Here is a 12304-nt window from a genome sequence, read left to right on the forward strand (position 1 = left end):
GCTAATGGTCACGATACTCATGTCTTCCAAACAAGAGTGGCTCAAGTTGTTGTTTTGAGCTTCCATGCATTACTTGAAAAGGTTGACAAGAGTGTTTAGTGGCACAAGCTTTCCTCTTCCTGATACTTGGCTGGGCTATCACAGAGAAGGTGTACATTAGCAAATATTTCTCCATGCTTTGTTTTGTGCACTTGCAACTGAACCTTTCAAAATGGCTTGTTGTATGCTTGCATGTACAGCATCATCCCCATTGGTCAGCTATTTGTAACAGTACTCTTGTCTTGCAAATAAAAGGGGCTCAATTTTTCAGTTTGAGTTTCCATGTATGGCTTGAAATGGTTCATGAGAGTGTTTTTGTGGCCCAAGAATGCTTGTCTGTGATACTTGGCTGTGTTTATCACTCAGAAGGTGGACAAGAGGAAATAATTCTCCACGCTTTGTTTTGTGCGCTTACATCTGAACCTTTCAAAACGGCTTGTTGTATGCTTGCATGTACAGCATCATGCGGATTGGACAGCTATTTGCAACGGTACTCATGTCTTGCAAAAAAAGGGGCTCAATTTTTCATTTTGAGTTTCCACGTATTGCTTTAAATGGTTCATCAGAATGTTATTGTGGCACAAGAATTCCTGTCTGTGATACTTGGCAGTGTTTGTCACTCAGAAGGTGTACATTAGCAAATATTTCTCCACGCTTTGTTTTGTGCGCTTCTATCTGAACCTTTCCAAACGGCTTGTTGTATGCTTGCATGTACAGCATCGTGCCGATTGGACAGCTATTTGTAACGGTACTCATGTCTTGCAAACAAAAGGGGCTCAATTTTTCATTTTGAGTTTCCATGTATTGCTTTAAATGGTTCATGAGAGTGTTTGTGGCACAAGAATGCTTGTCTGTGATACTTGGCAGTGTTTATCACTCAGAAGGTGGACAAGAGGAAATAATTCTCCAGGCTTTGTTTTGTGCACTTCCATCTGAACCTTTCAAAACGGCTTGTTGTATGCTTGCATGTACAGCATCATGCTGATTGGACAGCTATTTGCAACGGTACTCATGTCTTGCAAACAAAAGGGGCTCAATTTTTCATTTTGAGTTTTTATGTATTGCTTGAAATGGTTCATGAGAGTGTTTTTGTGGCACAAGAATGCTTGTCTGTGATACTTGGCAGTGTTTATCACTCAGAAGGTGGACAAGAGGAAATAATTCTCCACGCTTTGTTTTGTGCGCTTCTATCTGAACCTTTCAAAACGGCTTGTTGTATGCTTGCATGTACAGCATCATGCCGATTGGACAGCTATTTGCAATGGTACTCATATCTTGCAAACAAAAGGGGCTCAATTTTTCATTTTTAGTTTCCACGTAATGCTTTAAATGATTGATGAGAATGTTATTGTGGCACAAGTAGTCTTGTCTGTGATACTTAACTGTGTTTATCACTGAGAATGTGGACAAGAGGAAACAATTTTCCACACTTTGTTTTGTGTGCTTCTATCTGAACCCTTGAAAACAACTTGTTATACGGATTCATGTACCGCATCATTCCAACTGAACAGCTAATTGTCACGGTACTCGTCTTGCAAACAAGAGTGGCTCAAGTTGGTGTTTTGAGCTTCCACTCATTGCTTAAAATAGTTGACAAGAGTGTTTAGTGGCACAAACTTTCTTGTTCCTGATACGTGGCTGTGCTATCACAGAGAAGGTGCACAATAGCATATAATGCTGCACGCTTTGCTTTGTGAACAAGATGCTCATGCGCTGTGACATGAGTATCGTTACAAATAGCTATCCAATGGGGATGATGCTGTACACGAAAGCTTGCAACAAGGCGTTTTCAATGGTTCAGATGGAAGTGCACAAAACAAAGCGTGGAGAATTATTTGCTATTGTGCGCCTTCTCTGAGATAGCCAAGCCAAGTATCAGGAAGAAGAAAGCTTGTGCCACCAAACACACTGATAAACCATTTAAAGCAATGCATGGAAGCTCAAAACAACAACTTGAGCTCTCTTGTTTGCAAGTCAAGAGTATTGTGACCATTAGCTGTTGAGTTCGAATGATGTGGTGCATGAATGTGCATTGTTTGAAATGTGTTATCTGAGTAATTGTGTGACACAAACTTGTGCATTTTCTGCTTGCCCGTTTTGAGTTTTCTTTAAAGGCCTAGAAAATATCATTTGAAGACATCTCTCTCATTTTATTGAGGAACGTAATCTTGCAGTGCCATGCAAGCATGGTTTAAAATAAACGTTGGTGTAGTGTAACTGCAGAGAGAATTCATTCTTCAAAGAATTGAAGAGAAGTGTCTAGTGTTAGCCCTCTTTATTTACTTTAAGGAAGTCTTACACTTATAAAACAAAACCAAGAAATACTTTCTGTTAAGCTTGTATTTCCGTATTATGATGGCAATCGAGTCTTATAACTTGTGAATTCTTGTGCGTCGCTTTGACATCAGCATGTTAATATTGATTAGCACTCATGAGAAACACTGGATCCTACGCCAGCTAGGAGTCACATAGAGAAGCATACTGGGTTGTTTCTTGTTTAACTTCTTATTAACAAGATTGTCAGTATCTATTACTCATTTTGTTTTGCACACTTATGCATGGGCGTCAGTAAGGGGAAAAAATGGGGTAGTTGGCCCCCGCAAGCTTCACTAGCACTTGCACCCACCCAAGCTATGGCAGTGCTTTCGCCCTACACCAGCCATTTGCACCCCTCAAGAGAGAATCCTGCCGATGACTATGCACTTATGGCACCGATAATACAGTTGTGTGTGAGAGCTGATCTCAAGGCGTGTGCTCCTGGGTCATGCGGCTACGCTGTCTGCGTTGGAGGTGTAACCGATAGATCGAAGACGAGAGAGTAAGCGCAGAGTCTGTAGATATCGAGAGTGACTGCAGCCTCGTTTTCTTCCTTAGTCACGCAGGCTGTCTCCCCACCCCTCGCTTTCATTCCTTAAGGGTGAAGTTTGTGCGCATGCAGTGCGGCAGGCTTCGATTGTCGTAAAGTGGCTGTAGGCGTTCCACGTAGTTCGCAGCTCCTTGAACGCACATAGTGGTGTGCGTGAAGCTTGAGCACTGGCAGTTTTAGTGGCAACATGTAGCGAATTAATGTTATGTTTCTACAACTGCGGAGTGCATGTGGCTGCAGTTAGCATTGCTTCAACAAGAAGCTGCGCGTAGAATTTGCGTTAAGTAATATCGTAATCTTCGTAGAATTTTTGGCTAGTAAAAATGGAGCGTGACTGGAAAAAGTGCACTAGAAATTGTTGTGGCTAATACGAGAGGGATCACTTTTTGGCCACGGGGTAAATCATGTGCTATGACAGGAATCACTGACTTGCAGCTCTAGAAACATAAAAATTGTGCCAGCCATGTAAAACTCTAGGTGTTTGGTTACCATAAAAGTTGCTGAGGGATGTGCAGGCCAGTCTCGTGCGTTAAGCTGTCTCACGTTTTAATTGTTCTTCCAACTAGCAGCACTTTAAAGAAGCTCCACGTTATTCAAAACAGAGCTTTACGCATAATTTGCAACTTAGCCAAAGATAATCCTTCTCCACAGCTCAGCTGTTTTTGCACTATTACTTACGCTGAATTCTGGCATATGCATATACAAGATAAAGAAAATATTAATGCTTACAGATACAGTAAGGTCAGCTGAATACATATCTATGTAACACTTACGGCTCGCGAAAAAATTCTAAACACCACACACTAATTACGGGGCCTAGACGAGAATATCTCTACCATTACCCTGTGTATTGAACAAAAAATAGTCAACATCTCGCAGATCTGCGCTTTATGCTTTCGTCGTTAATTTAGAACAACACGGATGATTTTTATCTTTGATGTGTTTTTTTTCTATTAGTCTCCTCGAAGTTGGGTGTACTGGTCGCGTTCTTTTGGCGATTATGTATGCTTATGTACGCCAGTTAACGTATGCCGTCACGGCATGCTGCTGAAGAATAATCTGCTGAAAAGCTTAGTGAAGTTAAAAAAAGCTTTTTTTTTTCACATGCTCTCCGCTGTAGGTAGGTCCAGTTTGTTACTGCGTCGATGAGAATCAACGGGATCATTGCAGAATGCTTAACTGCCATTTGCATTTTTGCGCGACCGGATGTTTACGAGCCACAAGTCAAGACTACCTGACAGCCGCACTACGGAAGCCAAAATACAAATTTTTGGTTGCGTGAAAAAAAACTATTGAGACCAATCCAACTTACTGCATGCTTTTTATGTGCGCAAAAAACGTGAGTTTATGAATTGCAAATTGTGTCAACGAGTTTTCTCTTTCTCGCCAGCTACGAGTTTTTTTTTCATTGTAACTTCAGGAGAGTCGGCTAACGACAAGCGGCCAAGACAAGCCCATTTCGGGGTCATTCGTCGTCAATATGGCGCTTGCAAGTTGTGCGATGGGGTTTGTTGCTTGTGTTGTGCTACCGGGTTTAATTGTTTCCTGTGTGCAGCCACTATGCCTCTTCTAACTGTGCTGCAGGTGTGAAACAGATGTGGTTCAGTAAAACCGTGAAGAGTCATTTGAAATGCGGGGTGCACCAAAAGTCACGTTCGTCATTTGCGGAGACGGTTACCGCGCCGTTGTGGACAACCTCGAGAAATGCTTCATTTCGCTGAGCGTTGCCGATATGGCAAAAAAGGCCTTTATCGGCAAAGTGAGCCGGGTAAGGACATCAAGAAGAGCTGCTATTACAGGGATGTCCACCTTCTTTGAGGTGAGTGTCATTTTATTTTCCATGACGTTTCGCTGGCGTGCGTTTAGGCGAACAGAGGAAGGCACAACGAAAACATGTTTGAGTGCGTGTGTGTTTTATTTTTTATGTGGCACATTTTATCCGTGTGCTGTGTATGTTTGCATGCTGCACCTGATACCGCACGCTCGTGTCCCATTGGATCTTTCGATCGCAATCATGACCGATCTGGATTAAAATGTATTTTGTGCGGCTGCACAGTGACATAAGTTGTAGCTGGCACTGTTGATCGCGATCAAAAACCACATTCGCGTCGGCCCTGATGGCGCTGGAAATGTCCGGTGTGACACCTGTAGAGTTATTATTATACGAACAAGTCCACGTCACTATTCCTGATGACCAACCTGCATTACATTGCATTTACTTATTTTTCACGTGTAATAGTCACGAATTCTACGTTTTCATTTCTGTGTGGTTATTTATAGTAGCATGCTTTCCAGCTTTATGTGTTCTCTGATTTTACTGACCTCGTGCAGATGGAGAAAAAAACGACTCGCCGTGCAACACAATCTTTTCTACCGGAGTGACTGTGAAAGGAACGTCAAAACTTGGAAGGTAAATGTGGTTTAATAGTAAAACTGATTTTAACAACATATAAAAAATGCTAACTTCCAATGTCCTGGTTGCTTTCACAAGCCGCACGTCTATACAATAGTCGCTCATTCAAGTACATTTGTGCTAATTGGCTAGGCAAGGGTCACTCATTCTATGTTGCATTTTTTTTTCAAGTTCTGTTCGGTCGTGAAGTAGTAACCAGAGCGAAAATGAAGACTGCTTTATTTGAAACGTTTAGGTACATATACCAGCTACATCTGTACATATTTGCCATTTTGACTCAGACATTTGTCAGTGTGTAGCACCAACTCATTAATTCATTTATTCACAATACCGCAGCCTAGCATAGCGCAAGCTGCAGCGGAATTACAAGAAAGGAGAATGGTACAGAAATAATTAATAACAATACTGGCACCACACGTAAATAGGTCAGTTTTGCCAGAATGATTCTTACAAAGAAAAAGAACAGCACTAATAGTTAGCAACCACACTTTTGACTTAGTAATGTAAGAGTCTCAGTGATTTAGTATTCAGCCCAACAAATGTTGATCAAGGGCTTCATCAGAACTGTCTGCCTTGCAACTTCCTTTACTCTCCGCCTAGAAGTTCAGTAAGCGAGTCTGCATCAAGCACAGAGCGAAGAACAGGACTGGGTGAAAGCACAGGCCTCCTAGCCAGCATTTCATGTTAGCAAAAGTATAGCAATCAGAGATAGCTAAGTTAGGTCTGTATGGTGTTGGGCGACTGAACTTCCCGCTGCTTCTTCTGTGGCCCCATGTTGTCATGAAAAAAAAAAGAAAGACAGTGTCACTTATGACATCTCTCTTTGCTTATTCTTAATTGTGCTCTGTAGACATATGAGAGTTAGACCTACAATACTGCAGTGAGGGTCATGCCATGTCCCATGAATAAGTGAGGCATAAACTTGCAAAGGCTCATGGGATGCATGCAGTCTGCACCAGCTACCATTTCAGTGGCTCTCCATGTGCTGCATCACTGCTTGAGTATTGGCGTTTATCCATGTCACTCGCTTTCACTCGTAACGCAACGCATATGCTGCAAATTTCTAGCACACAATAGCACAGCCGCACCTACGACTGACCACAAAAGAGAAGCATGTGCTGTGATTGCCAAATATTATTTTCATTTGAAGTGGCAAACAACCGACTGTATGTGCTATCACAATTATGTGTTTTCTTTTAAGTGGCGTGGCCTTGGTTGTCACGGCTTTGAACTAATTTTACATTTGCATATTAATGCACATCGCCGACTTATGTGCTTACTTTTACGTGTTTGCTCTAGTGAGGGCGCTCAGCTGTTTTTGCATTTGCAATTGAAACACTCTGTCACTGTCTCAGATTGTTGGATATATAGTATCTTGTATCAACGTTCACCATGTGCAATGAGTATCATATGTTACTAAAGCTACGTGTTCAGCGGTGATGGCCTGGTAAAATGTTCAAATGTGCATGAATCACAGCGACTTTTATTTAGTAAAGTCTAGCTTTTTAGGCGTTTCGGCATTGCATCGTTTTGGTGAACAAGCTGGTCAAGGCGATGCTCACCTCACAGTCACGCACCGTGTGTGTTAAGCCTTGTTACCTGGCCTGCTCGCATGTGTAGCAGATCGGGTATGAATAAATTGACTACTACGGAATGAATCTTTGGAGGAACAGTTGAAATCACTAGCAACACATTGTATACCTGTTCTCTAAATAGAATAGTGGAGCGCCCTTTTTTGTCTACATAGCATTACTGACACATCATTTTTTCCAACTGGTGCGAAGTCGTCGCCTTCTTAACCACTACTAATTGTGTATACATCACTGCAATTGGTGCCGAGGATTCCACGGTGTCACCCCTGGCATGATATCGTGTGGCTGTTGGCTGCTCTGTCTTGCTATTTTCTGTATCAAGCTCAGAGCTGGCTGCACGTTGCATAGCGGCCGTGCATTTTAAAGCAAATGCTGTATGCTTGTCGTAGCTGTGAAGATAGTGATTGTGGTTGTGATGATGAAAACTACACATCCAAACTACTTTTGTACTTCAGTCTTGGCGCCTTAGATTCTCTTTCGACGTGCCAATATGTTGATGGCACGTAGTCAACCTGCCATGAATCTTTTCTTGGAGCGCCTGTACATAAATACCGAATGTGTCAAACGAAAACATCCATGCAGGATTGTCGATAAATATTGCTCACCTTACGCTAGGCATCCAAAGGCATACCACTCACCATATCTCTCCACAAAATCCACTTCAATTTTATATCTTTGTTACAAGGAAATCTGAACATTTTTTCCCGTTTGGCACTATTTTAGACAGCTGCACAGCCGACTATGACTGTGCAAATGACTAGATTTCAACACAATTGAAAGAAAAGCCCTGTCTACGTCTCCAAAAGCGCGGCCAGTGAAACAGCGTACCACGGATATCTTTAACTAGGAGCTGATACATATGGCAAATCTCACAAGTCTTTGTGGGTTTATGCCTCACCTATTTTTATCAAGGAAACACCACCATTTATCTCCCCAAACACAGCAGCCATGCACTTCTTCTTGGAGAAGGTTCACTTGAATTTCTTTGCGCTCATCGGAATGCTTCCACTGTTTGTATTGCACCTTCCGTTCCGGAGTACATCATGGTAGTGCCAGAGAAATGTCGAAATGGCACCCGTTTATCGTTTTGTTTTCATGATCAGTTAGCATTTTAGGAACTGACTGCAGGCAGTTTCCAGCACTAGAGTCTCACTCTGTGTCCAGCCATGGTATACCATCTGTGCTGTATTAAGCTGACTGCAATATTTTGGGAAATGAATTACTCAGCCCGAAAATTCTGACCCAATGATTTTCCCGAATTATGTGATCCGTTCAGTCAACAAAATTATTGTTTTACACTTGCTTTATTCCCAGTCAGTCTGCATTGTAAATATTGTGCATCATGCTTCTCATTTCCTATTGCAGTGCCTTGCTGTCATGTATTGAAAGTGGTGCTGTGCACATTGCTCAATATTCGATGAGTTTCAGCTGCACTGCACTGCTCAGCACCCTGAAATAGAATTCTAGCTCACACTTCACACTTATCCGAGGCATGCTTACATGGGTGCTTTACGTCAAGAACTGAAAGATGTGACCTCATAGATAGACAGGCACACTAAAGAAATCGTACAACACATATGCGTTGCATCATGAAATTTTAATTGCTTTTTATTCGGGGGTCATTTTGACTTTGAAAAATATAGGCATTGTATTTTATGAGCTAAAAATGTATCTCTTGAGTGTCGACATGCCAAAGCAAGCTTCTCAAGTTATTCTCATGCTGACTGTATGTTTGTTACGTTCATGAAGCAGTTGATTTTGTAATAATTTGCATCAATTCATGTGGCTAAAACACTGCATAAACATCAGTCTGCAAATATGATGTGCAACTATTGCATAGTTATAAATTAAGGAGCACATGCGGCTGTTGTGGTCAGCAACACAGCAGACAGTATGATATTCAAGTGAATATTCACGGCTACCTATGAAGTAATATATGACTTAGTAAGGTAGTTACTGCCACTCTAGTTTTGAGGTACATGTTACTGGAAAGTACAGACTTCGTAGTATGTTGTGTTTATCAAAAAATTCTCAGCAAGTGCTGCTGGAGAGTGAATGATAATTCGACAAGGTTTGAAGAGTAGGCCCTTGCTCAGTCATCGGTCAATATTTAACGTGGAAGTGGAAGAATCACTGAGAATAAAAAATGCACATCTGAGCGTGTACTTAAGCACTTTCTTAAATGCCCATGCCTACACGGCTTTATTTCGCAGTCACTCGGCAAATAGAAACAGTTAAGATGGTGGTAGAGGAGAATAGGCTACTTATTCAGCACCTCTTGAAGAAAGTAGGGAGGTGCTTGCTCTGTTAGGAGTGCTTACTCTGGATTTTATGGCACTTAGAGCATCTCTACTGAGTGGTAATATTTTGGGTTTAAATATACACTCCTAAGACCCCCCCACCCCACCCCTCCAAAAAAGAAAGTCGCAGAAGGCAGCGATTCAAGAAAGAAAAAGAGCCCTGTAAGATGGCTCTGGCAATTAGAAGCTTGCTTGATTGAGCTTCCTCCAGAAAATTTTTACAATGGAACGAGTGGATTGAGCAACAAATAGAGGCTTTGGAGGAAAGGAATGGCAGACTTCAGAACCCCTCTCAGCCATAGGTCGGCAAACTCCCTCACAAGCCGAGTCACTCAAACTGGAATATGGCCATAAATGAGAATCTGAATAAGCCATATGTGCAAATACGTTTTGTGATTGAGTGAGCTTCCCATTTTTTTGGTCGGCCTGTGCTTTCAACACACCTTCAACAATTTAAAGATAGAATTTCTGGTGAGCCTGTAGTTCGCGCTCTGTTCTTTTTTCATTCATCTATAGTTAACACTGGCCCATCTGCCCTATGTAGGTATGGCCGAAGCTGAAAGGAACATTTTACTTTACGCCTGTATGGTAATCAACAAAATGTTTGGTGTGTTTACGAAACGAATGTGAGTCCAGCTTCTTGTCCTCTCTCATTGTTTTTCAGCATGACATTATATCTCGCCTAGTACCTAGTCTATTGGTGGCCATAATGCATTGATTTTGTGTCTATTTATCACTTTCTTTAGCCCCTGAGCTATGATGTGAATGTAAGGACTACCCACGACACACCCGTTACATGCTACGCTTCTCGCTTATTATGTTCACAGAAGTCCATCATAAATCTCTACCAACAAGCTCAGCTGTCCATCACTCTAAGTTGAAAATTTCTATAATGTAGTGAACATTCGTTTTCATGATTTCTTAATACCTATTATCTTTCACCCCTTAGGTTTCAGTCATATCCTCCAGGTCAGGCTCCTTCGGCACAAACACTGCAGCTGCTGCTACCACCACCACGGCCTATATTTCACTTCAGCCATTGTTGCATCACAACCAGTATTACAACTTCTGAGCCGCTACCACAGTCCTTCCCAATGATGCCTCACCTTGACAGGGCTTCACATGCTTTCAAAGAAAGCAATCAGGCAAGTGTGCACTGTTAAGAAACTTAGCTTTCAATAGCATTGATGTTTTCAATGGGCAGATTAATTGACATGTCTGCCAACTTCATGCTTCTTGAACAGGGTTGAACCTACGTGTGTCTGTCAGTGTAGGGAATCAAGTTTATGTGAATTTTAAAGTAGCTTATTTTTATTTTATTTTACAATACTGCAGGCCCCTTCTCGGGCCCATGCAGGAATGGGTTGAACTTGAAAACACAAAAATGTGAGGAAAATGAATAGACCTAATGTACAAAGCAATTAAGAGCAATAAATATGCACATTGTACAGTAAGCAAGGTGTTCATAAAAGTTTTGAATTCTGTTCATAAATTTGACAGAAGAGGAGTTCACAATATCAGCGGGCAGCATATTCCATTGCGAAATGTTGTGCAGAACTGAATAATATTTGTAAGGGTCATGTTATTAATTTTGTGTATGAAGGAAGCAGGGCAAGCAAAAATTAGAAGAAAGTACTTTTTCATTGTTTACTAGATATGAAAGCAGATTCTTTTTCCACAATTTTCATGTACCGTGCAATCCTGAGCAAGTGCTCCCACTATGGTGAAGGTGACGAGAATTGGAGGGGGGGTTCCTGCTCGGTCTTGCATCAAAAATCAAGATTGTGGTGAAAAAGTCGCATGTGCTTCCAACGAAACTGATACACTTTAATAAATATGCATGAATTCACTATGATTCTGCAACCTCGTTGTGCTTCTAAATAAAGAAAGTGAAGGAAACTGCAGAAATGGCAGAAAGGTAGGGGGGGAGTGCTTGCTCAGTTGTTCATGCATCTTTTAAATATCTTGAAAGAGAGAGGATGGAACTCGCTTAGGTGGGACCACTTGCTTGAGATATTACAGTACTGTCCTCATCCTGCGTATCTTTTTTTAATCAACTGAAAAAAGCGACCTGAAAGCAAATGGCCCTTTTACATATGGTATATTTGTAGCTTATTTTTTTTGTAAATTGACAAAAAGCATGAAGTTTAGCCCTTTTTAGCGAAAAGAAAAAGCTGTCCAACTAGTAATGTTTACGCATTTACCGAAGTCAACCACAGTGAAATAGATAAGGTGGCACAGTAAAAAAATAAGTCAGCACAGAAAAAACTGCAATTTTCATTGCGTAAGTAGAGCTCTATCTTCTCGAAAGGGCATTTTTCGTTATGTCAGTATGATAACTTTGAAATGGCAAAAGATGTCATGCTGATTGTTTGTGCACATACTCAAGCAACACATGGTGGTGTACTGAACTGAACTTTATCCTTTAGAATAACTTTCATTTGATCTAAAAGAAAGTGTGCAAAATGTCCAAGATCATGTACAGGAGCAAAAAATGCAATTTTTTGAATAAAATAAACCATTCTTTGGTTCGGTCAATAGAACACAAGGCTCTGAACAAATTAGTATAAACTTCTGGTTGCTATCATTATTACATGCTTAAAAATGGTGACAATAGGGTAAAAAATACGTGGAAGTCTGAGACTTGCCGGTCTTCTCTAATCGACACAGTGCTCTGAAATAAGGCAGTGTTTACATGCACCCATAGAGCTGTCTTATTCAATAATGGCAAAGTAGATACATGGTGCAGAAAAGTTATTGTTGCTACCCCTTACTTGGAGGCAGTAACCGGGTAGACTCCAATGGCTGACTTAACAGCCCCCAAAATGCACTGCTAAAGCTTGAACAGTTTAACATCAGGTCCATTTAGCAGGGGTGCAACAGCTGCGCCAATCGCGCCAATTTGATACCATTCCCGATTGCTGCACCGAGCTGCGCCAAACCCGTGAAATTGTTAAAATTGCACCACGCTGCGCCAAAATGCCCAGCCAGCCTCAATTTTTTTTCAGGTGTACTAATTGCGGTGAGCAATGCAGGCCATGTCGGCCACCTGCAGTTTTGCGCCATCAGTCAAAGCGCGCAGACCCGAAGTAAA

This window comes from Rhipicephalus microplus, chromosome X (genome assembly GCF_043290135.1).
Source record: "Rhipicephalus microplus isolate Deutch F79 chromosome X, USDA_Rmic, whole genome shotgun sequence".
Lineage (NCBI taxonomy): Eukaryota > Metazoa > Arthropoda > Arachnida > Ixodida > Ixodidae > Rhipicephalus > Rhipicephalus microplus.